This window comes from Prionailurus viverrinus, chromosome E1 (assembly GCF_022837055.1).
Source record: "Prionailurus viverrinus isolate Anna chromosome E1, UM_Priviv_1.0, whole genome shotgun sequence".
NCBI lineage: Eukaryota > Metazoa > Chordata > Mammalia > Carnivora > Felidae > Prionailurus > Prionailurus viverrinus.
In genome coordinates this window covers 3,381,933-3,408,554 of record NC_062574.1, presented here as the reverse complement: position 1 = coordinate 3,408,554, position 26,622 = coordinate 3,381,933, and the positions used below count along the sequence as shown (strand labels likewise).

General features: G+C 50.0%; 1 long non-coding RNA gene across 8 annotated transcripts in view; it reads left to right on the top strand.

Annotated features, from left to right (window-relative positions):
* LOC125151649 (uncharacterized) overlaps positions 1-26,622 on the top strand; it is a 72,962-nt gene that overhangs the window by 26,297 nt on the left and 20,043 nt on the right. For 5 of the 8 annotated variants that reach the window (XR_007146894.1, XR_007146897.1, XR_007146891.1 and 2 more), the window contains exons 6-8: positions 16,310-16,384; positions 21,927-22,171; positions 22,661-22,879. This is a non-coding gene — a long non-coding RNA (uncharacterized LOC125151649). Of the gene's footprint in view, positions 1-15,233; positions 16,051-16,309; positions 16,385-21,926; positions 22,172-22,660; positions 22,880-26,622 lie in introns of those variants that run through there. The other 3 variants (XR_007146895.1, XR_007146896.1, XR_007146898.1) reach the window with 3 other exon arrangements.

Genomic DNA, 26,622 nt, shown 5'->3' with positions numbered 1-26,622 from the left:
CATTAAAAAAAATTTTAATAAAGACTATCATTTGAAAACGTAATCTTTATGACTGAGTGTGAAAATATTTTTTAATTTTTTTTAAGAAAGAGAGCAGGGGAGAGGGGCAGAGGAAGAGAGAGAGAGAGAGAGAGAGAACCTAAAGCAGGCTCCACACTCAGCATGGAGCCCGATGCAGGGCTCCATCCCATAACCCTGGGATCACGATCTGAGCCGAAATCGAGATTCGGACGCTCAACCGACGGAGTCACCCAGGCGCTCCCTGAGTATGAAGATGTCTCGTTATCCACAGCGGTGAGTCTGATATTAGACAAGATGCAAATTGGAGGGGGCGGGAAAGCATAAAGGAAAAACTCACAAGTTTGACTCATCAAAACAGAATGTATTTAATGCGGCGAAACAAAGTTAAGTCAAAAGCTACAGGTTAGGAGAAAATGCTGGCCACATGTTTTTCCAAAATAAAGAAAACTCTCCAACAAGTCCATAAGAAAAATAAAAATATGGTCAAGGAAGAACAAGTTAGAACAGCAGTAAGATACCTTTTTGTTTTTCACTCATAAATTGAACAAAGAGTCAAGCGTGTTCATGGCAAATGTTGGCCAGAGAGGAAGCAAATTCTCTCGGGTATTACTGGAACTGTAGATTGGTCGGACTGGGGGTCTGGAGATATCGGACAGTATCTACTGAAGTTGTAATGCCTGCCCCTCCCCCCCCCCCCCCACCTTGAGAGCCCCGCCGCTTGGTACCTAATCTGAAGAATCTGTTCATCCAAAGAGCCATTTACAAAAATGTCTTTCGTTCACCTGTTTATTCCGTGAATGTTTCTTGAGTGCCTACTGTGTGCCACAGTTCTAGACACAACAAGAACAGGGCATCAGGAAAAGCGTTTTCAGAGGCGCCTGGGTGGCTCAGTCGGTTAAGCGTCTGACTTTTGATCTCTCGGCTCGGCTCATGACCTCGCAGTTCGTGAGATCGAGCCCTGCGTTGGGCTCTGTGCTGACAGTGTGGAACCTGCTTGGGATTCTGTCTCTCTCTCTCTCTCTCTCTCTCTCTCTCTCTCTCTCCCTCTGCCCCTCTCTCCCTCTTGCTCTCTCTGTCTAAAAATATATATATTAAAAATACCCATACTATAAATTATTCTAGGGATGTCTGGATGGCTCAGTCGGTTAAGTATCCAACTCTTGATTTTGGACTCAGGTCATGATCTCGTGGGTGCATGAGTTCAAGCCCCAGGTCAGGCTTCGTGCTGACAGCACAGAGCCCTCTTGGGATTATCTCTTTCTCCCTCTGTCTCTGCGTCTCTCTCTCTCTCTCTCAAAATAAACTTAAGGGGCACCTGAGTGGCTCAGTCGGTTGAGCGTCTGACTTCGGCTCAGGTCATGATCTTGCAGTTCGTGAGTTCAAGCCCCACGTCGGGCTTTGTGCTGAGAGCACACAGCCTGCTTCAGACCCTCTGTCCCCCTCTCTCTGCCCCTCCCCTGCTTACACTCTCTCAAAAATAAATATTTTAAAATAAATACATATATTCTATAGAATCTTAAAAGGATGAAATGGGTCTGTATGTACTGACATCATGATGAATTCTCCAAGATATGTTGTTAAGTAAAAACAAGCAAAAAACACATGGAACCTAAAGCCTACAATCCAGTATGTAGAATTTAATCCCATTTATGTAAAAAAAAAAAAAAGGCACCATGTTATATATAGGTACATGTATGGATGGAAATGAAATGTTCTGGAAGAAAACCCAGCAAATGGGTAATGTGGTCACATCTGGCAGGGGCTTAGGATTTGAAGGGAGAGTCAAGGAGAATTTTTGCTTTTTCGGTATGGTTTGAATTTTTCACAGTGGGAATGTTTTTACAAATGCCTCGCATATTAAGAGGAAAAGAAAGCACTGTTACAGAACATAGAAAAAGATGGAAAGCTTCCCAATTCAATTAACAAAACTAGCACACCCCTGATATCAAAACCCAACAACGTTAGCACAAATACAGAAGGCCAGGGATCAATGTCACTTCTGAATATGGATGGAAAATTCCTATGTCGAACATTAGCAAATGGAATCCAGCAGTATATAAAAAAGCATGACTAAGCAGGGTTCATTCCAGAATCACGAGGATGGATGAATATCGGGAAATCTATTCATACAATCTATCGAGACAATCAGTACTGCCTTTGGGCCAAGACAACAGCACACCCCCTGCCCCCCACCAACCTCCAGCCCTCCTCCCAAAGGTTAAAGGATTCCTCTCAGCCAAGAAGACTTGTCCTTCCCTCTTCCCTAGTAGACCACACTTTCGGTACTGGGACTCCAAAATGACCCACCCAGTTGGCCCCAAGCCCACTTCAAGGGCTGCCTGGGTCCGTGCCCTCAAGGGTGGCACATACTTTATTGAACAATTTGACATGCTGGTTTGCAATTTCTTTTTTTATTTTTAATTTAAAAAGGGTGTTTTTTAATGTTTGTTTATTTTTGAGAGAAAGAGAGAGACAGAGCATGGGTGGGGGAGGGGCAGAGAGAGAGGGAGACACAGAATCCCGAGCAGGCTCTGAGCTGTCAGCACAGAGCCAGACGCGGGGCTCAAACCCACGAACCGTGAGATCGTGACCTGAGCCGAAGTCAGACGCTTAACCGACGGAGCCACCCAGGCGCCCCTGGTTTGCAATTTCTAAATAATTAGACATATAACAGACCAGGCCTCCATTTATACTCTTGGCCCAGGCCCCAACAACCAGGGCCACCCAACAATAACAGAACCCAGGAGAAGAAAAGGGTGATACCAAAAATAGAACCGACATTGGAAAGATGGATTGAGGGGAAGAAGGGACAGACAGTGGGGTGGGGGGTGGGGGTGGAATTAGAGACATTCTAAAACTCAACCTCTTGGTCCTTGATATATGTTTGCCATTGCCTTCCCTCTGCTAGATCCAGTGAGGAATACGAGGGTGAGGAGGGGTGGAGAAGAGAGTCTATGAATTTAGAAACTTTGAGGGGGTGGCAGCGGGGACTGCAATTTAAAAATTAGGAACCACTTTTCTGTTACCGAAGAGGGACTTTGCAACTTCTCTTTAAGACCAACTGCTTTTTATCATCGTTTGTCTTGGCCAAGCAACGCTAGAATTGACCCTTTGTCGCGCGACTATGACGCATGTACGCACCCACTCTTCTTAGACACGCTGTGCGGTCAACACGCCCTGAGTGCCTTTGTTAATTGTGGTGGGTTCCTCGTGCCATTCTCTTTGTCTGCCGAATCAGAGTGTGTTAAGAATGTGCTAGTATTCTGGCCTTTTCTACGGAGAGGTGGTTTGGGCATTAGTTTTTAAGGAAGGTTGACTTCTGGAGACGAGAGTCTAAGGAACAAAGCACCAGAGAAGGTACTCTGACCTCTGAGACTTCCAAATTGTCTTCTATCTTTAACTCTGCCCCCCAATGATTTTTAAATATTTTTTTCTTTTTAAGTAGCTTTATGAAGGCATAATTTACATATCGTAAAACCCACCCATTTTAAAGGGACAGTCAGACAAGTTTTAGTAAAACTTAGCCGTACAGCCATCACCAGAGTCCAGTTTCTAGAATTTTTCCCGTCACCCCAAAGATTTATTTCGTACCTTGCTCCCGCCACCAGCCCTAGGCAACCACTGATCTGCTTTCTGGCTCTATAGTTTTGTCTTTTCTAGAAAGTTCATATCAATAAAGCCGTACCCTGTGTAGTCTTACATAAGCGCGGTTTCTTTCGGTCAGCGCCCTATTTCTGAGGGGCCTCTGTGTTGTAGAATACATCAGTCCTTCACCCTGACGTCGTGTTCATGCATTACTGAGTTGTCTCTCATCGTATGCGTATCCCACGTTTTGTTTATGTTTCATCAGCTGACAAAAACATTTGGGTTGTTTACAGTTTGGGACTATTACGAAAGTCGTTACCGTGAACTTTTGATACGAGACTTTGTATGAGCACACGCTTTAATTCCTCTGGGGTGTATGGCCTCAGAATGGGATTGCCAAGTCATCTGGTGAGTTTGCTAAGACTTTTAGGATCTGGGGTGCCTGGGGTGGCTCAGGCAGTTAAGCGTCCCACTCTTGATTTCGGCTCAGGCCATGAGCTCATGGTTGTGGGATCGAGCCCCACGTCGGCCTCTGTGCTGAGCGTGGAGCCTGCTTGAGATTCTCTCTCCCCCTCTCACTGCCTCTCTCCCCCGCTATTACTCTCTCTCTTTCTCAAGATAAATAAATAAACATTAAAAGAAGAAAGATGTTTAAGAATCTGCCCAACTGTTTGCACAAGTGACTGTATGGTTGTAATTCTCACAAGCAAGGACTAAGGGTTTCATTTCCTTCACGTCCTTGTCAGCACTTGGTTATCGTCACTCTTTTTCATTACAGCCATTCTGGTGGAATATTTCATTGTTGCTTTAATTTGTATTTTCCTAACGCCTGATAATATTGAGCACCCTTTCATATGCGTTATTTGCCATCTACGTATCTTCAGGGAAGCGTCTGTTTAAGTCTTCTGCTCGTTGTTAAAATTGGGTTATCTTCTTATTAAGAATGACGGGCGCCTGGGTGGCTCCGTCGGTTAAGCGTCTGACTTCGGCTCAGGTCACGATCTCACGGTTTGTGGGTTCAAGGCCTGCGTCGGGCTCTGTGCTGACGGCTCAGAGCCTGGAGCCTGCTTTGGATTCTTTGTCTCCCTCTCTCTCTGCCCCTCCCCTGCTTGCTCTCTGTCTCCCTCTTTCAAAAATAAACAAACATTAAAAAAAAAAAAAGAATGACCTGTTGTGGGGTGGAGGAGGGGGGTGTGCGCCTGGGTGGCTCAGTCGGTTGAACATCAGACTCTTGATTTCGGCTCAGATCATGATCTTACGGTTTGTGAGATCGAGCCTTGCATCAGGCTCTGCACTGACAGCATGCAGCCTGCTTGGGATTCTCTCTCCCCCCTTCTCTCTGCCCCTCCCCTGTTCATATTCTCTCTCTCTCTCTCTCTCTCTCTCTCTCTCTCTCTCTCAAATGAACATTAAAAAAAAAAGAACGATCTGTTAAAAACATAAATTGTGTCAGGGTGCCTGGGTGACTCAGTTGGTTAAGCATCCACCTTTGGCTCAGGTATGATCTCACAGTTTATGAGTTTGAGCCCCACATCTGGCTCTGTGCTGACAGCTCGGAGCCTGGAACCTGCTTCAGATTCTGTGTCTCCCTGTCTCTCTGCCCCTCCCCCACTCATGCTTGCCTCTCTCTCTCTCTCTCTCTCAAGGATAAATAAACATTAAAAAAATTTTTTTAAGGTACTTTAGGGGCGCCTGGTGGTTTAGTCGGTTAAGCATCCGACTTCAGTTTGGTCATGATCTCAGTTTGTGGGTTCGAGCCCCGCGTCGGGCTCTGTGCTGACAGCTCAGAGCCTGGAGCCTGCTTCGGATTCTGTGTCTCTCTATCTCTCTCTGCCCCTGCCCCTACCCTGCTTGCATTCCCCCTCTCTCTCTCAATAAGCATTAAAAAAACATAAATTGGGTCACGTAACCTTCTTTGTGGAAAACGTTTCAGCGATTCCTTGTTCGCCTGCCTCTCCTACACCCCCGGCTAACTCCCCATCATCCTTCTTCCCTCCCTTCCGATGTCTCGTCTTCAACCTAAGTCAGGAGCCTCTCACATGATACTTTGTCAGGGTACCGGCTACCCTGGTAATGAACTATTTGAATGTGTGGTTTAAATCGTGGCCTCCCGTGCCCTCCGACAGGCCCCATGAAGGGGCCACGGCTACGGGCGCCATCTTGGTGCCCTAGGGCAGCCTCAGCATTTCGCCATCGCCGGGCACACAGAGGGCTTCCCGAACACATTTGCCGAATGAAAAACCGAAACAAAGAGGCCCTGCTTCCCTGAGGAGCGAGGTCCCTGAAAGGCCAAGCTGGTTCCCAGCCAGGGGATGACAGCAGTGCGAACTGGCAGGAGGGTCAGCCATGATGGGAGCCGCAAAGAGGAGCCGTGCAGTGGAAAATCACAGGACGTGTCTGAGAGGAACTCGTACACCAGGAAGCGTCTGTACCAAGAGCCTGACCTAGAGACGGGCCTCTGACAGGAGAGAATTTGCACACTAGGCATTCCTTCCTGAGGAATGGTAATTTGGCTCTTGATCTGGGAGTCGATGAGAAATCACCACAGATGAGGTACAGAGAAAGCTCTACTGTGGGAGAGGCTGTGGGAAAGGCCTCCGTGACTCAGTCTCAAAAGGAGAAATTCCCTCTCTCCACACCCCAGGTTACGGCACAAGAAGCCAACGGAAAGCCGGTCGTGTCAGGACAGTTGACAGGGCCGCTGGCCTCTGCGGATGCGCCGGAAATTTTCTCTCAACCTTTTTCTCTCTCAGCCCTGTTTCCTTCCTTGTCTCTCTCTTCACTTGGAGTGAAAACTTGTTCGTGGGTGACTCTATCTGTTTCAAGTAACCTAATGTTATTCAACGTTTGGATACGTTGAACTCTTCGAAATATCGCACTCAAAAAAAAAAAAAAATCTAAGCGTCCCTCCGTGTCCCCAAATGAGGTTCTTCCATGTTATATGTTTCCCGTGGGCTAGTGGCCTTGGACTGATGAGCTATGTGAGCCGGAGTCCCTTTCATTTCTGCAAAGCCGTGTGACTTTTGATGACGGAGGAGAGAAAGAGCGCTAACCAAGAGTGCAGGGTGACTTGGAAAGGGTCAGCCGTGAGCCAGATGTTTCACACACCACACTGGGAATCCCCAAGGGCCATGGGGATGAGGGACAAGGTACCCAGGACTGGGTCTTGAGCCCCGACAAAGTTTTAAGACCCTTTGGAGATTGTGATTCAGAGAACCTGGTGGCAAACAGTGCCTCTTAAACCATGGGCATTGACTTCTTCATTCTTACACATACAGGAGAGAGAGGATCTCTAGAGAATACACCAGGATATATGGTTACCTACTCTTGGGGAGGGGGAGGGGGTCAGGGATCAGAGGCAACATTTCTACCAGGTAGCTTCAAACAATTGTTTTTATTTTGAAACAATCTCCACTTTATATGAAAGCGGCAGGTATGGTAAAAACGAAAAACAAATGAACCAAAAAACCAAAACAAGACAAAAAAATCAAAAAGCAAAAAAACTTTTTTTTTTTTTTTCCCTGAGCCATTTGAGAATAAGCTGCCGAGGGGCACCTGGGTGGCTGAGTCAGTTGAGCGTCCGACTTCAGCTCAGGTCATGATCTCACGGCTCGTGGGTTTGAGCCCCGCATCGGGCTCTGCAGTGATAGCTCAGAGCCTGGAGCCCGCTTCGGATTCTGTGTCTCCCTCTCTCTCTGTGTCCCCTTCCTAGCTTGTGCTCTCTCTCTCTCTCTCTCAGAAATACATAAATGTGGGGCGCCTGGGTGGCGCAGTCGGTTAAGCGTCCGACTTCAGCCAGGTCACGATCTCGCGGTCCGCGAGTTCGAGCCCCGCGTCGGGCTCTGGGCTGATGGCTCAGAGCCTGGAGCCTGTTTCCGATTCTGTGTCTCCCTCTCTCTCTGCCCCTCCCCCGTTCATGCTCTGTCTCTCTCTGTCCCAAAAATAAATAAACGTTGAAAAAAAAAAAAAGAAAGAAATACATAAATGAACTTAAAAAGAAAAGAGAATAAGTTGCTGATAGGATGTCTCCATCATCCCTGGTGGATCCCCTACGGCCAGGACCTTCTCTGACATAGCCACGATACGATCGATAAAAACCAGAAATTAACATTAGACCCGTTTCCGCCATTCACGTTTCGCCAAGGGCCAAGCAACGTCCTTCCTAGAAATGAAAGGATCCGGTTCATAATCACGCATGACTGTTTAGTTGTCTTTGGTCTCCTTCGGTCTAGAACAGTCCCCGAGAGCCTAGAACAGTCCTCAAGAGCCTTCTCAGCCCTCGAAGACGTGGAGATTATAGGCCAGTAGCCCTAGAGAAGGTCCTTCAACTTGGGCGCGCCTGACGTTTCCTCACAGTTAGATTTGGGTTCTGGAATCTCCGGCAGGGCCGTCACCGAAGGGATCTGTGATCTTCTCACATCTCATCCCGTCAGGTGGCACGTGATTTTGATTTGTCGCATCGCTGATGATGTCATCAACTCTAACGGCTTCATGAAGGTGTTGTCTGCCGAGATTCTCGTCCGTAAAATTACTCTTCATCCCTTTGTAACGAACCTCGTGGGGAGGTCCTCTGAGACTATGTAAAATGTCCTGTGCCATCTCAGATTTTCAGTGCATTCGTTTAACGTAGAGACTCGTAGGTCCCTATTTTTCTTTAAATTTTTTTTTTTTAACGTTTATTTATTTTTGAGACAGAGAGAGACAGAGCATGAACGGTGGAAGGGCAGGGAAAGAGGGAGACACAGAATCGGAAACAGGCTCCAGGCTCTGAGCAGTCAGCACAGAGCCCGACGCGGGGCTCGAACTCACGGACCACGAGATCGTGACCTGGCTGAAGTCGGACGCTTAACCGACTGAGCCACCCAGGCGCCCCCCTATTTTATTTTCTTTAGCTTCTTAAACTTTACTTTTTTTTCGAACCATGTGAATGTATTAACTATTTGAAAACTATTTTTTATTTTTATTGTTTTTAAGTAATTTCTTTTTTTTTTTTAAATGATGATGTATTTATTTTGAGAGAGAGAGCAAGCAGGGGGGGAGCAGAGAGAGAGAGGGAGAGAAAGAATCCCAAGCAGGCTCTACACTGGTAGCCCAGAGCCTGACTCAGGGCTCAATCCCACAAACTGAACCACGAGATCATGACCTGAGCTGAAATCAAGAGTCGGATGCTTAACCGACTGAGCCACCCAGGGGCCCCTAAAAGGGAACTTTTTTTTTTTAATGTTTATTTTTGGGAGAGAGAGGGTGGGGAGGGGAGGGGCAAAGAGAGAAGGAGACGAGGAATCCAAAGCAGGCTCCAGGCTCCCAGCTGTCAGCACAGAGCCCAGTGCGGGCCTCGAACCCATGAACCATAAGATCATGACCTGAGCCAAAGTCAGATGCTTCACCGACTGCGTCCCCCAGGCACCCCTAAAAGGGGACATTTAAAAAAAAATTTTTTTAACGTTTATTTATTTTTGAGACGGAGAGAGACAGAGCATGAACGGGGGAGGGACAGAGAGAGAGGGAGACACAGAATCAGAAGCAGGCTCCAGGCTCTGAGCCATCACCCCAGAGCCCAACGCGGGGCTCGAACTCAGGGACCGCGAGATCGTGACCTGAGCTGAAGTCAGACGCTCAACCGACTGAGCCACCCAGGCAGCCCCCAAAAGGGGACATTTTAAAAGAAAGGACCTGAAGTCTAAAACCATCACCGATCACACGCCTTCACCGAAGCCATCATTAATCCTTTGACCAGGCTTAGGGTGTGTGCCACCCAAGGTGCCTGGGCATGTGCGTGGGGTTAGGGGCGGGTGTCATCAACCCCAGTGGGACCCAGGGCTGAGAGTGGGAGCGCTGCTTTTCTATATGGAGGTGGGTGGCTGTTACCAAAAGCAGGGAGAACAGAAAGTAGTCATGAAAGACCATAGCGGGTGTGGAAACAACAACATACAGACAAGGGGCTGTGACCGGAGGTGGGAAGGAGGGGAAACAGAGGAATAGAACTGAATGCCAGCAAGTCAAGCAACAGGCCCCCAGGGCCGGACGGTGCGGGGCCCGGGAGGCCCCTGCTTGCTGGTGTTTCGAGTTGCATGCTGGGTCACTGTCCCTAAAGTAGGGACCCAAGCGGGGCCAGCTGACCCCAGCTGGCTGAGTAGGCTGTTCGGGGGGCCGGGGGATCAGCTCCTGGGAAAGCGGAACACGTCTTCAAAACAAAACAAAACAAAACAAAACAAAACTGAGCCTCGGTAAAAGACTTCTGCTGACGGGATGACCTGGTGAATCTCCTAGTTGTGCTTCCCAGGGTGGCCGTGAGCCCAGCGTTTGACCTTGGGACAGATGCCGGTGCGGAGAAAGTCATCGGCCGCTGGGCTCTTTGGGAGACCCCGTTTTGTAAACGCAGGAAGTATCGCCACATTACGCGAATTATGCTTAATGCCGCTTACTGTGTGCCTCTCCCCCCGGCTTTTCTCTCTCCCCACCTCCCAGCCGCAAACCCGTGTAGTCTGCTTATCATTCCTGCGTGCACGGATATTTTAGGAAACTGTTTGCATGTTGGCGGCTGTCCCTAGTCTGACCAGCACACCTACGCAGACAGACACATTCTGCAGATTTCTAACAAAGCAAATATGTTGGTTTTGGCACAGGTTAGCCCCAACTTATCAGACTATATTGCTTGGTTGACTAGGAGAAAATATCTAGGGAAAACACATTTTATGATTTTAATTGTTATTATAGGTACTCTCAAAAAATAAATCTGTGATCTGCAATATATTTCAGTGAAAGAACTCACATCTGGTTCCGATTAGCTCTGGAGTCTGTTGGCTGACTTAGCACGGGAGTCTTTTCTGGAAGTCAGCTCTGTGTCTCAGGGATTTTGTTTTCACCCAGAGAGGCACAGTGGAGACCTTGTTCCAACACAAAGGCATTAACTGTGTGACCCCCTCAAAACATGGCAGTGCTAACCAAAGACCTTACAGCGTCAGAGTCCTGTCCCGGAGGACTGAGACAGGCAAGTCTGAAGGCAAGGGCAGAACGGATGGAGAGTTCCAGAATAGCTCCACGGAGTCTCTGACGTTTGAACCTCCATTCACAAGGAGGGACCAATAGCAGCTTTGATCGAGACAGTGGCACCTCTCACCCTTGTTCTGGGTAAGAGGACAGAATCAAAACCCTGTGATATGTTCACTTTTGTCATGAGCAAGATGGCGGGATTAATGGCGGGTTGGAAGAATGAGAGGGATTCAAGTTCCAGTTTCTCCCTCTCAACTCACGTTGGGAGGCTTGCCCATTGGGAGCCATGTGGAAAAAATAGCATCCTGCCCTTCCTCTTGGGACATGAGTGGCTCTTGCTTGGGGTGGCCTCCTTTCTCTCCATCTATGTGGCCTTCAGTCCCCCAGTCACACCCTTCAGAAAGCCTTTGATGAGTTGCCCCATGCAAGTCTCTGGGAGCCACTGAATGACTTTTTGTCACAAGTAGGGAGCTACGTAGATACAGGGATGAATGGGTGCCTCTTGAGATGGAAATGTGTGAATAATAATATTTCAAACAGCCAACAGTTGTGGAGCATTGACTGTGTGCAAGACGCTGCTCCAAGAGCGTCCCAAGGTTTAACTCACTGAATCCTTACCACAGCCCCACGGCAGGGGTGGAGGGGGGCCACCATGATGATCCCATTTCACAGGCAACGAAACAGTGACAAAGACTTGGCTGAGGTAACTCAGCTGGTTCTACAACAGTCATCGGCGACCCTGTAATAATTCATTTATATTTCACAGGAACATCCCTTGCGATGTTTGCAAATGACACAAAACACATAAGAGCATTGAAAATTCCATGAGACTTCCCGGCTCCTGGTCACAGTTTTGGCTCTGTCCAACCTCAGCGTCCCGATCATTCTAACCGTGCGTCGTCCCTCAACGATGTGCCCTCCTTCCCAAGCCTCAGCCCCCCTGCCCTTATTCAGACCTGCCTCTGTCTGCCCCAAAATGTTGTCATGGCCTCTTATCCGGTTCCTGGCTTTCTGTTGCTTCTGTCCTCCAATTCAGGTATTGCTTCAACTTTTCCAGCCTTGTGCGAGTTACGCTCTTTGTCGCCCTATATTCTCTTGAGTGATGACCCTGAGCCCAAGTACTGTGGCAGGTTATGGGAATTCAAAGTGGAAAGGTCACAGTCCTCATCCTCAAATTGTCTCCCATAGTGAGAAGACAGACTTGTTAACAGATACACAGGGGCACCTGGGTGGCGCAGTCAGTCAAGCGTCTGACTTCAGCCAGGTCACGATCTCGCGGTCCGTGAGTTCGAGCCCCGCATCGGGCTCTGGGCTGATGGCTCAGAGCCTGGAGCCTGTTTCCGATTCTGTGTCTCCCTCTCTCTCTGCCCCTCCCCCGTTCATGCTCTGTCTCTCTCTGTCCCAAAAATAAATAAACGTTGAAAAAAAAATTAAAAAAATTAAAAAAAAAAATAATACGAGATACCTGGGACTCCTGGGTGGCTCAGTCGGTTAAGCGTCCAACTTCGGCTCAGGTCATGATGTCGTGGTCCGTGAGTTTGAGCCCCGTGTCGGGCTCTGTGCTGACAGCTCAGAGCCTGGAGCCTGTTTCAGATTCTCTGTCTCCCTCTCTCTCTCTGCCCTTCCCCCGTTCATGCTCTGTCTCTCTCTGTCCCAAAAATAAATAAAAAAACGTTGGAAAAAAAATTAAAAAAAAAACAAACCAGATACACAATCGCCATCATAGGAACATAAAAAACACGGCAGTCGATGAAGGGTCTCCATCTCCCCGTGGGCTTCAGAGGGGGCTTCACAGGCAGGGAGCTTTGAGCTGGAAGAATGAGCCGGAGTCCTGAGTGGATCAGGGGAGCAAGTTCCAGGTAGAGGAACAGTGCACAGTGATAGGGAGCAGAGCGTGAGCCTGGGTGCACAGGGTGAAACGCTATGTCTGGTGAGAGCACAGAGTTTGACGGGAGATGGACGGAGTTGAGAAAACATCCCCAATGGCCTGTGTGTATGTGTGTGTGTGTGTGTGTGTGTGTGTGCAGTGAGTTTTTACTTGATGGAATCAATTACTTCCGGATGGTCATTACTTAGGCTCCGTGATGGCCATAGTCTAGCTCCCGTCTCATCATACTTGGTGGCATTCCTCATAGCAAAGGGGAGCCGTGGAAAAGTCAGATGTGTTCCAAGAGCTCAAGGAAATAATCATCGCTGCCGTTTGCTGGCATTCAGCGGGGCGCCCAGCACGGGACACACAGCCTCTCGTGTAATACGTCGTGAACCAGACAGCATTATGCCCATTTTCCAGATGGGAACCAGCCCCAGACCGTGGCAGCGCTATCCCCAGGCAGCCCGAAGACCAGGGTTGAAAGCCCGGTCTGTGGCTCCTAGCCACGTCCCTCTACCTGGCAAGGACCCCAGGGTCCGTGCAGCATTGAGGCCCTTGCGGGGGGGAAGCCCGCTCAGGGAAGACCCTGCGGACAGAGCAGCTCTGACCCCAGGCTCCTCAGCCCCAATCGGGAGCAGAGCGTCCCCGGCAAAGGCAGGCGGACAGTTCCTAGTTCCACAGCATCAGTGATCTATGGATCTAGATCTCAGCTACGCCGCTCCTGTGACCCGAAATAAAGAGAACTGGTGTAGATGTGTGTGGGGAGGAGCTGGGTTTTAACTCGTTTGAAAAGACTAATTTGCTGAGGCTCTCAGAAGAGGAATTTGGGGAACTGAGTGTCCTCAGACTTCTCCACCTGCTCTCCGGCAGGGCCCTGCCAAGCGGCCTCGGAATGCAATGCCCTGCGTGTGCCCAGCCTCCCGAGGCTCATCCAGCTCGCTCATCCTGCTGGGGCACAGGCCCTGCAGCCGGGGTGGGTGGGGGTGAGCTCCTCGGGGAGGGAGAGCTCCGGGCTGCCGGCTCCCTCTCGCCGCATAGCTGGAGCCCCAGATAGCCGTGCGCTCAGAAGGAAGTCAGAGTCAAACACCGTGTGGCCTCCATCAACACGCGGGAAGCAAGTTGGGTCAGGGCTCCAGGCAGAGTTGGGTCTCCAGCAAGGAAGATGGCGGCCTGGATGTTCCCCGCGGTGGCGGGACCTCCCGAAAGAGCAGGAAAGAGGCAGGGAAGCTAGAGAGAAAGAGGGTCTCCCCCTGGGCCAGGAGGGATGGAACGGGGCCGGTTTGCTGGGACGGGCAGAGGGGAGCGTACAGATGCATTTTTTTCTTTAAAGACTAAAAACCCAGGGTGCCTGGGTGGCTCAGGCAGTTAAGCGTCCCACTCCGGCTCGGGTCATGATCTCACAGTTCGGAGGTTCGAGCCCCCCTCCGGGCTCAGAGCCTGGAGCCTGCTTCCGATTCTGTGTCTCCCTCTCTCTGCCTCTCCCCTTGCGCTCTGTCCCTCTCTGTCTCTAAAGGAAATAAATACACTTACAATAAAATCATAAAACCCTAACGAACCCGCATCGTGTTCCTGGAGGAAAGAAGTATTGTGCTTCCGTGTCTGTTTTAAAAGTTAGAAAAAGTAGCTGTGTGAATCTGGACGATCACTTCAGCTCTGTTGAGCCTCCTACCTGTGCAATGGGGAACGAAACCAGAGGATATTGTTACGATCCCTTTAATGTTTTTAACATTTATTTATTTGTTTATTTGGGAAGGGGGGGAGGGGCAGAGAGGGAGAGAGAGAAGCTCTGTTTTGACCCCATTTAGTGTGAAGGTCAGAGATACTCAAACCTTCCCAAGTCCTGCCCCAGACCTACGAGTCAGAGTCTCCAGGGAATGGGCCTGAGAATGTGTACTGCATTTTACTAATTATTTAATATTTTTTTAGAGAGGAGGAGACTGAAGTCTTATTTTGTTTTTGATTTAACTTTATTTTTTATTTTTTTTAAATTTACATCCAAATTAGTTAGTATATAGTGAAGCAATGATTTCAGTAGATGCCTTAAAGCCTTATTTTTTAATGTTTATTTTTTATTTCTTTTTGAAAGAGAGAGCACACAAGAAGGGGAGGGGCAGAGAGAGAGAGGGAGGGAGAGAGAGAATCCCAAGCAGGCTCGGAGCTGTCAGCAGAGCCCGACATGGGGCTCAAACCCATGAACTGCGAGGTCACGACCTGAGCCGAAGTCAGACGCCCAACCGACTGAACCACCCTGGCGCCCCAGCATTATTTATTTATGTACCCAGTTTTATTGAGATATAATTAACGTACAGCACGGTATGAGTTTAAGGCGTACAGCATAATGACTTGATGTGCATATATGTTGCAAAATGATGATTGCAGTGGGTTAATATTAAGCAGTTACCAAAAAATTCTCTTTTCCTTGTGATAAGAAATGTTCGGATCTACTCTCCTAGCGACTTTCTTTCTTTTTTTTTTTACATTTTTAACATTTTTATTTATTTTTGAGAGAGAGAAAAACAGAGCACAGCAGGGCAGGGGCAGAGAGAGAGAGAGAAGAAGACACAGAATCCCAAGCAGGCTCCAAGCTCCGAGCTGTCAGCACAGAGCCCGGTGCGGGGCTTGAACTCACAGACTGTGAGATCACGACCTGGGCCAAAGCTGGACACTCACTCGACTGAGCCACCTGGGTGCCCCTCCTGGCCACTTTCAAATATACCATACAGCATGGTTGACCACAGTCACGCAGTATTTATTTACCTTACAGCTGGAAGCTTCTACCTTTCGACACCTTCGCCCGATCCCTCCCACCCCCAGCTGTGGCAACCCCAAACCTGATCTCTATTCCCACGAGTTTGCTGAGGTTTCTGGATTCCACTTACGAACGAGATCATGCGCCATTCGTCTTTCCGTGTCTGGCTTAGTTCACCGGCATCTCTGTTTTAGTCGGTACCCTGATGAGTCTTCCCTCAAGAAAATTCAGGAATTGCTGTAGGGGACGGGACCTCTCTAAACTCCCCCTGCCCTATTTTGGAGAAAGGAACAGAGGAGAAGAGCCTGGGAGCACGGGCCTTTCAAGGGCTCTGCGTTGTGAGGGACAGGAGCCCGCAATCCTGGGGTCTTTCCATCACCTGTGGTGTCTCCCATCTGACCTGCCGTTCAGCAGCCCCGGGGTTCTGAGTCTCTTCGGGGGACTTGCTCACACATCCGGGCACCCAGAAGGGGTAGCAGGTGACGAGCAGGGAGCCTGCGGGGCTCTCTCCAGATCCAGGTTTCAGAAACAGGGGTTCTGGTTCGTCTCTGCCGCTGAACTTGAGCCAGGACTTGGCTTCTCTGAGCCCCCGTTTCTTTACTGCTGAAGAAATCGACAGACTGTAATATTTACGGTAATCGGGGAACATCACCCGGGTCTAACTCTTAGGCTTGCCAACAGCATCCAGCGAGGCATCGATAGGATGTTGAACAGTACAAAACTCTTCACCAGCGGCTCCCGGAGTGTGCACCATCGTGCGGGCTATTAACAGTCTTCCGTGAAAAGAAAAGCATCTGTAGTCAGTGGAGGAAATGCCTGACTTAAACTGAATTAAACAGCCTTCAATCTAGGACTTCTCTGAGTCCTTTATGAATGCGCTGCGCTCCGCCAGGACCAAGGGGGCGTGTGGGGGGCTGGAGGGGGTAGGACTCAGACGTCCTCAGGCCGGTTTGTTTGGTGACACCCCGAAAATGGTGGAAACGGCTCTTTCTGGGTGTGTGAGGCGAGGCACACGTAAGGCGAAACGCGGCTCGCGAGCCTTAAGCGTGCTCACACCCTTGTGTGACGGCCATGACCTTCTCTCTCTCCAGGACAGTTTCGTCTTCCCGGCTGGCAACGCTGCTCGTTCAACTCCCGTCCCCCTCTGAGTCCTCTAGGGACCTCACGTAAGTGGGATCATATGATATTTGTCCCCTTTCAGTCAGCCCCGTGTCCCTGATGTTCCCTGACGTTCGTAACATAGACCCAGAAGCGATGGCTAGAACGTCTCTTGGGCGAGGGTTCTGCGGAACATGCTTTGGAAACGATGCTCTTTCTAGATCTGAGGGAGCCCTCTTAAGCGAGAAAATTTGCCAGGGACATTCCTGCCTTAAGTGATTCGGTGGGAAAGCATCCGGGTCAGGAGTTAGTACTCCCGCGCCTCCCTGAGGAGGACCCCTGCGGTCCCTACTTTCGGCCATGGTTAATGAAGTGTGATGAACCAGATGAGCTTTTGAAGTAGGGGCGATTTAATGCCATCTCCCACTGCCCCTTTCCCCTGCTCATGCTCACACTTTCTCTCCCTAAAAATAATTTTAAAAACTCTGTAGACCAGGTATCATAGCTCCAGACTGTCTGCTTTCAGCCTTTCCCACCTCAATCAGCAAACTGCTAACAGGGAAGACAGGGCTGCTGATGTTTCCTCTTCCATGTTCCTACATTCCTACCGTAGGCGTGGCTTCCCTTCTCTTCCACCATTGCAATTCCACCATCATTCCACCTTTTTTTTTTTTCACAAAGAGAAGAGTAGTCACCTAGTTTATTCTAGGCCACAAAAGATGAGCCTCGGGGACAGCCCTGTTCTATGAGAGAGGAGTGATTTCCTACTTTCTTCTTCAAGAGCCGACTTCTCTCTCCCGTTAGGAATCTCCAGCTGCTGCTTGAATTTTAAATATAATAACCAGGTTTATACACGAGGCAAGCTTTGCCTGGTTCCCTTAGCAACGGCTCTAACTTTTACAGCCTGCTCGGAGCTCGTTCTAAAGGAACTTGTGGATTTCATGAAAATAACATCTCCATGATCCTGAAGGGAAGAAATTTTAACCTTTCAAAAGGATGGAAATCTAACATTAAGCCACAAGGCAGAAGGAAACCCTTGGAGCCCCTAGAATAACCTTCATAAAGTCTCGCGCTAAAGACCAGAGCTGTATTTGTGAGAAAAGTGTTTAGCCCTGGAAATTCTGTTTACTCTTTTTTAATGCATCCTTCTCAAGAAACGGATAACAGGGAGGGGGCTACTAAAGACAGACAGTTAGCAACAGTGCTACACCATCTGATCGCCTGGGGACAAAGGAGACAGGAAAACTAAAAAAACCATGATGCACTGCGCTGTGACATTTCCGACAGACCCCCAATCAAAACGGCCAGAATAAAGTAAGCGTCCAGTTTTTGTAAAGATGAGCCTCAGTTACCTAGAAAACTTAACTGTTTTTGAAGAATCTGGTGTCAGCAGAGCCATTTATAATTGAAATGTCAAGCGCCATTGTGTTTTGAATCAAAAAGCCTAGCAAGGCATTCAAAGATAGATTAAAAAATCTATCAGTTGGATGAATCACCACTGGTGTGTTCCCCAAGCAGGGGGAGCAGGGGAAGTCTTGGGTAAGACTAACTCCTAGATTTCCCAAATGTTGGGAAAACCACCATTTCAAACGCAAGGGTCGTCCTCTTGTGTAGGCAGAAGCTGGGATTTTAACCCAACGGCACCTTGCTGCATTCGTTTAAGGAAACCCTCTAAAGGGTCTTTGATTCTGTGAACGTGTCCCCTGCTAGGGAAACGGGGGGCTTTGCTTCTCTGCATGGTAATGTAAACCAGTGTCTTCTCCAAGGGCAGGGCTGTATCAGGGCAGGGCCTCAAATTGTTTCTACTGGGACCGCGTGTGACGGACGTGGTCTTGTCCAAGACTGGGGACACTTATCAGAGGGTCCAGGAAAGATGTCTACAGGCTTATCTTCCCTGCCAGCTGGCAGAGGTCCCCTAAAGGCAGACAGATAGGTATGACCTGAGTCAATCCTTAAAATTCCCCCAGGCCACATTATTCTAGAACAACCGTGTCATCTAGACTTTTGGAAATGTGCCGATTCCAGAATATTGCTCGCATGCCCTTTGGGGACAAAGAGCAGGACCACATTCTTCCGGGTGTGGGTGGGGTTTACCCAAAAAGGAATGGATGTTCCCATAAATGTCACCCTGGGGTCCCCGAAATAGGAACTTGGAAGGCGCCTTAGACTCTCCAAGGGAAAAACCATTTCTCGTTCTTGGAGCCTTGTGGTCTGAAAAGCCTAGACTCTAGGGAGGGTTTCCCCCAGTTACTCCCCCCGTGGGAGATTAAGTTGAAATCTGCACGGGGGGACGTGACAAGGGCCACAGAAAGACACCAGGAGGGGACAGGGTTCCCAGTTCACATGCCGGACGCTGTGGTACAGTTGCATTCCCGATCAACAACAGATAATATTTTAGCATAAGTACATCCCAAATATTGCATGGTTCCTAATATTGCACAGGAAATACTTACACTGCAAAACCATTTGTTGTTTATTTGAAGTTGAAATTGTGTAGGCTCTTGTGCGCGTCTCTTCTGGAGTTCGGGAAAACTCGCAGAGGAGAACCCAGGAAAAGTCTGTGGTCAGGGAGGCGGTGATGGGGCGGGCGAAGCGGGGGCGCCCTGGGCTATTGGAATTTGGACATTAAAGGGCGATGTGATGACCTGACCTGAAGTCTGTCACACTTGGGTTACAATTCCAACATGAGGCATCAGGGTTAAGGACTGAGATACCGTTATGTATAATAAAAATGTATGTTTGGTCTTTGACCCCATTTCTGGCAAAGAGCTCTTAAATTTTTTTAATGTTTATTTATTTTTGAGACAGAGACAGGGCTCCAGGGGGGTAGGGGCAGGGAGGGAGGGAGACACAGAATCCGAAGCAGGCTGCAGGCTCCGAGCTGTCAGCACCACAGCCCAGTGTGGGGCTGGAACCCATGAACCGGGAGATCATGACCTGAATCAAACTCGGAGGCTTAACGGACTGAGCCACCCAAGTGCCCCTGGCGTGGGGTTTCTTAAACTTCTAGGAATATCCTAAATGAAGGGAGCCATAAAAGGTGCCTTTCCTTTTGTTAATGAGGTGACTCTCTGGGGATACACCTGTGGGAGGGGGCCGGTTGCCAGGACAACCAGCCACGTGATTAGGGGGTTGGAACTTTCATCCCACCCCCACCTTCTGGGAAGGGAAAAGGGTTGGAGCTCCAATCCATTGCCAGAGGCCACTAATTTAATCAACCGTGACTCTCATGACTGTGCAAGGAATCCGCTATAAAAACCCAAAAGAACGGCTTCTGAGACCTTCCAGGTTGGTGAACACGTGGAGATGCGGGGGGAGGGGGTGGTGCCTGGAGAGGACACAAGCTCTGAGCCCCTTCCCCCACATCCTGCCTGTCCCACTTCTTTCCCACTGGCCCTGAATTACATCCTTTTATAATAAACCGGTAATCCGGCAAAACAGACGTTTCCCCGAGTTCTGTGAGCCTCTCCAGCAAATCAGTGGAGCCCAAGGAGGGGGTCGTTGGAACCGCCCATCTCCAGCAGGTCCCGCAGAAGCGCAGGTGGATAACCTGTAGTTGGTGACTGAGTTGAATTGTAGGAAACCCAGCTGGTTGGGGTGGGGGGTCGGGGGTGGGGCCCCCCTCTCCCCTCCCGGCTCCCACACACCCCGATGTTGGAATTGGGTGCAGAACCCTCATAGGGGCGTTTCTACACAAGGGCCTCCCTGAGCCTCCGAATTATTACACAGGGTATTGACATGAAACTTACCCTGTTGTCTCTGGTTCAGCCGAGCCACCCACGCTGAGAACACGGGATGTCAGGTGCCCACGTACCTACTAAAGACAGGCTCGGAACCATCTGTGTGGAACTCCCTAAAGTGATCCAAGAAACTGGTGGGGGACCCTCGGAGCATCAGCCACCGGAGGTTGTGCAAGGGAAACTGAGGCGTGCACAGGAGACTGGATAGGGAAGGCTTTCCCTGAGTCATCCGCGATGGGGTGCAAAGGAAGGGAGGGGGTGATCTTCCCTTCCTGGAGCCCCGCGAAAGGGACCTTCAAGTACTTGGAGAGCCTGGCTTCGTCACAGGGGGTGGTCTCACGCCGGAGCCTGCCACACCTGGAAAGTAAAGGGGCTCAGGACAGCTGCAGTTCCACTGAGTGACCGGACACAGGTGCAGGGACCTTCCGGTGGTCCCTGTGTGCCCTTGGAAAGTGGCCAGGCTTGTGTTATTTGAAAAGGGCCTCCATGAAGAAGCGAAAAAGAATGATGCTGAGTAGACGTGGCCCACTTAGAGCCCACACTGTGTGTGGTGCCATTTATATGAAATTCTAGAAAGCGCCATATTATCTACAGTGCGCTAGAGAGCTGGTCAGGGTTCCCCCGGGGGTTGGGGACGGTCGAGAGAGAGGAATCGCCAAAGGTCATGAGGAAATTTGGGGGAGTGATGGAATGTTCATTATCCTGATTTTGGTTCCTAGGGCTCCTTCAGAAGTGAAAACTTATTTGGACGCCTGGGGCGTGGCTCCGTCTGCTCAGCATCCGCCTCTTGATTTCAGCTCAGGTCATGATCTCACGCTGCTTCGGGAGTTCAAGCCTCGCATGGGGCTCTGTGCTGACAGCATAGAGTCTGCTTAGGATTCTCTCTCTCCTTCTCTCTCAGCCCCAACCCCATTCTCTCTCTCTCTCTCTCTCTCTCTCTCTCTCTCTCAAAAGAAATAAACTTAAAAAAATAAAACTTAAAAACTTAAAAAAAGTCAAAACTTATAATGAACTCTAAATATGTGCAGTCTGTTGTATGCCAGCTACACATATCCAGATACAGTTGTTGAACCAAAAAAGGACTCCAGGGTAAGAGAACCTTCTGCGGAAAGCCCGTCTACTCCAGCAGAAAGAGGTTGGATACAGAAGCTAGTGGGGAAGAGGGCTGACTTAGCCCTGAGTGGTGAGCCAGGTGGATCATTATCCAGACCACAAAGTAGTGCTGTGGGCTGTCCCCAGCGGGAGGCTCTCTGGGGAAGTCATAAAAGAACCCCTTGTCGCAAGGAGCCAGAATCTGACCAGCTGCCACATGCAGAGAGCATTCAAGCCAAGAAAAACTTGCCCTGCCCCTCATTCCCCATGCTATCCTCAGCCCTAATTCTACAAGAGCCTGAGGCAGTGAAAGTGAGGAGCGAAATCAGGGGGACCCCCCTTCACCTCCGTGACCCCTTTCCCTGTTGCAAATTTCCAAACCTGGGGCGGGGGAGATCAGAGAGATCAGATGGCTGAGAGATCAGAGTTCCTTTCTCTCTTTTTTTTAATGTTTATTTAATTTTGAGAGAGAGAAACAGAGCACGAGCAAGGGAGGGGCAGAGAGAGAGGGAGACACAGAATCCCAGGGCAGGCTCCAGGCTCCCAGCTGTTAGCACAGAGCCTGACGCGGGACTCGAACTCCTGAATCGTGAGCCAAAGTCGGACGCTCAACCCACGGAGCCATCCAGGCACCCTGAGATCGGCGTTCTCATGCAAAATTTGATTTCAGAGTTTCTCAATTCCTGAGAGACTCTGGTGTGGGAAAGATAAAATCGTTTCCTGTTTGCGTACCAATGAGTCCGGCTCACTCAATAACCAGTTGTGTTTGATCGTGCAGAGTCTGCCTACCTGGTCTATTCTACCTCCCGAGGGCCACACAATCTGCTGATTTTTCTTCATTAACTCCATGGGAGATGAAGAAAAACAGAGCCTACGTGGGGACCTTGTCAGCTAAAGGGGTCTTGCGGGAAGACGACAAGACGTTTTTGGAGGGGACGTGGTGAAGTGGTCGAGAGCATAGACTCTTAAGGCGGGACTGCCTGGATGGGAATCCTGGTTGTAGGATTTCAGGCGACACCCACCGTAAGTAACACCTTAGGCTAAGTTGCATTGTAGTAGAGAACATCTCCGAACACTCAGTGGCTCAGGAAAACAAAGGTTTGTTTCTTGCTCATATCACATGTGCATCCCGGGGTGACTTTGGGTCTTCCCCCTGGGACGGGACTGAAGGAATGTTTCTTATCGGGAACACTGCTGGCATCGGGGCATCCGGGAAAGGGTGGTTAAGGGTGGATCCATTTAATGGCTCTTAAGGCTCGTTCTTGAAAATGGCGTATGTTACTCTCTGCGAACACTTCCTTGGCTAAGCTTGGTGTCAGTGTGGTGGGGGAGACAGAATTCTCCCACAAGCAGTAGAAGGCAGAGACTATTTGAGACGATCCCAGCGATCTGTTGCGATACCTACCTGTGCAAAACGCTTAAAATAGTGCTTGATGAGGCGGCGTAAGTGCTAGGAAAGCACTGTTACCAGCATCCCCTTTTCCTCTTGACTGTCTTGGTGGTTTTCCTAAGGAGGCCGGCTGCTCTCAGACGCTCAGTCCGTACGTCAACCGCCCAATTCTGCAAGAACCGCCAAAACAGCAGAGCCGAACCCTAACCGAGAGGTTGCTGGAATCCGGGTCCCAGAGCCTGATTCGCGGTCCGATGGAAACAGTCCAGTGAAGAGGCGGAAACCGAGCTGTTCTGCTGGGCCACTGTCTGCAAGTCTTGCCCTGAAAGACAGGCGTCAAGGTACCAGGCGATGATTTCTCAGTTATTTCAGGAGGCGTAGGACTCCGCAGTGTTATTCTTGTCTCCAGGCAGACACAATGCCTCCAACTGCTGTCAGTGTTTACGCCACGGGGGGAGGGAGTGCTGCTGGGGGCCGCACCATCGGGGCTCAGTCACTGGCCCATGGGTTTCCGGAAGCATCGCGGGATCCGCGCCGCCCCATCGGGCAGGCTGGCACAGAAGGCTTCCCGGTGGGCGTCTGATTTGGGGTTTTCGACGGGGTCGTCAGAGTCTGGGGCTGGAGGCTGTCACGGAATGGTAGGGAGCCAGGGGATTCTTGCCTGTCTTGGAGCCTCCAGGCTGCTTCGGGCGCACGGGACAGGGGCCACTCCTGGGTCTCAAAGACTCTTCTCGGGCCTCAGAGCATTTCAGAACCCTCCCATCTAGAGGGTGCAAGGGCAGATACGCTGCCTGTTACAAGTGGGAAGCCGAGGCAGGCGAGTTGCCTGCAAAAGAGGGTTAGAGACACTGAACCCACGTCAGTCCTTAGGAGGACGGCTTTACCTTTGTTCCCTTCTGGTGGCTCAAAAACCATCCTGGCATGCTCACAGTACAGCTACCTTCTATCTCATTTTACTGCGTTTCTGCCTACCGGTTGGCCAAGGGCTTTGGGCCGTACGGACGAGGGTTGAAGTCTTGTCCTGTGGCTTGCGAGCGCCAGGAAGTTCACAATTGCCCATGAGGCAAGGCTGCGAGCTTCTGCAGGTGGATTCCAGCTGGGCTTTGGAGGGTGGCGTCCCCCCAAAAAATTTACGCAAGTCCTAACGCCCATACCTGCGAATGTGACCTTATGTGAACTTCGGGTCTTTGTAGGTGTGATCGGGTGGAGGGGGGGGGGTCATACTGAAGCAGGGTGAGCCCCCATCCAAGGACTGGGGAGAGTCGGACACAGACGCAGGTATGGAGGAAGAACACCATGTGACAACAGAGGCAGAGGTTGGAGTGATGGGTCTACAGGCCAGGGAACTCCCACCATTACCGGCAGCCACCAGAAGCCAGGAGCGGGCATGCAGGGATCCTCCCGTAGAGCTTTTGGGGCGAGCACAGCCCTGCCGAACCCCTGATTTCAGGCGTTGAGCCTCCATAGCCACGAGAGAACAAATCCCTGTCCACGTAAGCCACCCAGCTAGTGGTGGTAATTTATCATCAGCCCCAGGAAACCAGTGTAGATGGGTCGGACTCCGAGATGCAGAAAAAGACTGCACTTAGCTCCTGGAGTGATTCTCACGACTTTCGGACGCATATGGTGCCCTCATGGACTAATTAGTAATTGGATGTGGCTGGAGGCAAGGCGCTAGAACGGAGGGAGCCTGGGGTGGTGGGAGATGGTGGAAATACGGGCTGGGGCCTCAAGCGCAAGGTTAAGGAGTTCAGCCTTCATCTTGTATGAGACGGGAAGCCATTAGCATTTTTGATCAGAGTCGAACTGTCCCTAGTGACTTACTTTTGTTGATCGGGGGGTAAGAAATTGGATTTTTTTTTTCCCCGTCCTCCTCACTAGTTTGGGCCGCAGTCATGTCAGACGGTGCTGGGCTTAGTGCCACAGGAAGGATGACCCAAAGGTCACCAAAGGAACAGGGTCTAATCTCCTTTGCATCCTTACCCCACAGAGTAGGTAACACGGATTATTTAGGACGTCGGCAGCAAGTGACGGAAGCAGTTTCCTTAGGCAACCCGGCAATGCATTGGTTCGCAAGACGGGGGGAGAAAACGAGGGGGCATGTGATTTTGCTAGTGCTGCTGGGACACTGTGACGTATAACAAGAAATAGACATTTGGTCTTCTTCCCAGTTCCTGGCACAAAGCTCCAAAAACCCTTGGATTTACCTAAGGGATGAGAGCCATAAAACGGGTCTTGTTACGGTCAAGAGGCGTCTTCTGGAAAGCTCCTAGGCCACCTCAGGATGGGGGCTGGTTGCCAGGACAACCAGTGGTGGGATTAGAGGGCGGGAGCTTTGGGGACGAGGGTGGGGCTGGAGGTTGAATCAGTTGCCAGAGACCCGTGATTTCGTCAATTGTGACAGCGTAATGTAGCCTCCGTATATACCCCAAATGAGGGGCTTCGGAGCCCTTGGGCACTTGGTGGGGGTGGGGGGTGCACTTAGGGCATGGAAGCTTTGAGCCCCTTCCCCATACTCCACCCTCTGGATCCCATCTACCTGCTGTGTTCCTGAGCTAGGTCCTTGTATAACAAACCAGTCGTCTAGTAAATAAAAGGTTTCTCCAGTTCCGTGAGCCGCTCCGGCAAATCACTCAAGCCCGAGGGGAGGTCGTCAGAACCTCCAATCTCCAGCAGGCCGTTCGTTCAGAAGCACAAGTGACAACCCGGACTTGGAGTTGGTGCCCGAGGGCACACCTGCGAGACAGAGCCCTTGAGCTGGGGGGGCTCTGATGTGGACGGTGCCAGAACTGAGCCGAGTCCTACGATGCCCAGTTGGTGCCTGAGAAGTGCTTGGTGGGAGAGAACCCCCCCCCCCCACCTCATCTGGAGTCAGAGGTGTGTGAGTGCGGTAGTCGTGAGACAGTCAAGGAGAAACACAGGAATAGGTTTATTTCTCAGAGACCCCAACAAATGACCACAAACCAGGTGGCATAGAACCTCAGACACTCCTGTCTCACAGTCCCGAACGTTAGAAGTCTGAAGTCAAGGCGTCAGCAAGGCTAGTTTCTTCCAGAGTCTCTCTCTCTCTCTCTCTCTCTCTCTCTCTCTCTCTCTCTCTCTCAAAAACAAATAAACATTTAAAAAACATTTTTTTTAAGGTTCGGGAAATAACAGGTACCTGTAACACCTGTAATTAACATGACGTTGGATGTTACCTAGACTTCAATGATCAAAATTTAAAAAAAAACAACAAGAAAAAAAGCAGGTGCCCAGCATCAGCCTGAAAGAAAATCACTCTTTTTGTGCAAAGCTTGGTATCTCCTTCTAGAACAGGTGGGGTGGAATCTGCTGGTTCCCCTATCTTGCTTTTATTCTCCTTCCCTTTGGTAACAACACTGTCATATTCCTTTAGGGTAATCCCCCCACTACCTCCGTTCCAGCTCTGGGGGGGCCGGGGTGGTCTCCTGAAAAGCCCAGAGTGGCCATCAGCACAGTCCGTCATCCCCTTGGCCACAGTGATTGGCACCGAGAAAGGCCTCCGGTGTGTCTGGTGGGTCCTCATTGCTAGACTTTTTCTGGAACCACTGGTACAGAGAAGCGTTCTTTTCCACGGGGCTTGCTTGGTAGGATGTGAGGCTTCCAGGGACCATCTGTACCCCTGCCTGGGACAGCCTTGCTCCGAAAGGAACCAAGACGGAAGAAAGCAGGGCTGAGACACACAGAATCTGCAGCCTGGTGACATATTTGTGGCAAATGGATCTCCCACCAGACTGAGGGAGAGGTTTACAGGGGTCATCAGAGTGGAGTTGTTTGCTGCTGACCTGTGATAACGGAGGAATGAGACCAGGCCCCGTTCATCCATTTATCCACCTGTCTGTCCAACAAATCCTTATCAAGGATCTACAAAGAGCTAGGCTCTTTGCTAGTTTCAAGAATGAGTTAAAATAAATACAATAAGACAGAAGCCCCATCTTCAGGGCCCTCCTGGGCAACGAGGAATGCTAAAGGCGTGTTTCCAAATTATAATGTGGAATGGAGGGGCATTCCCAGAGGAGGAACTTCTTGAATAAGGTAAAAACTATAAAGGGACAAGGGGACAGGC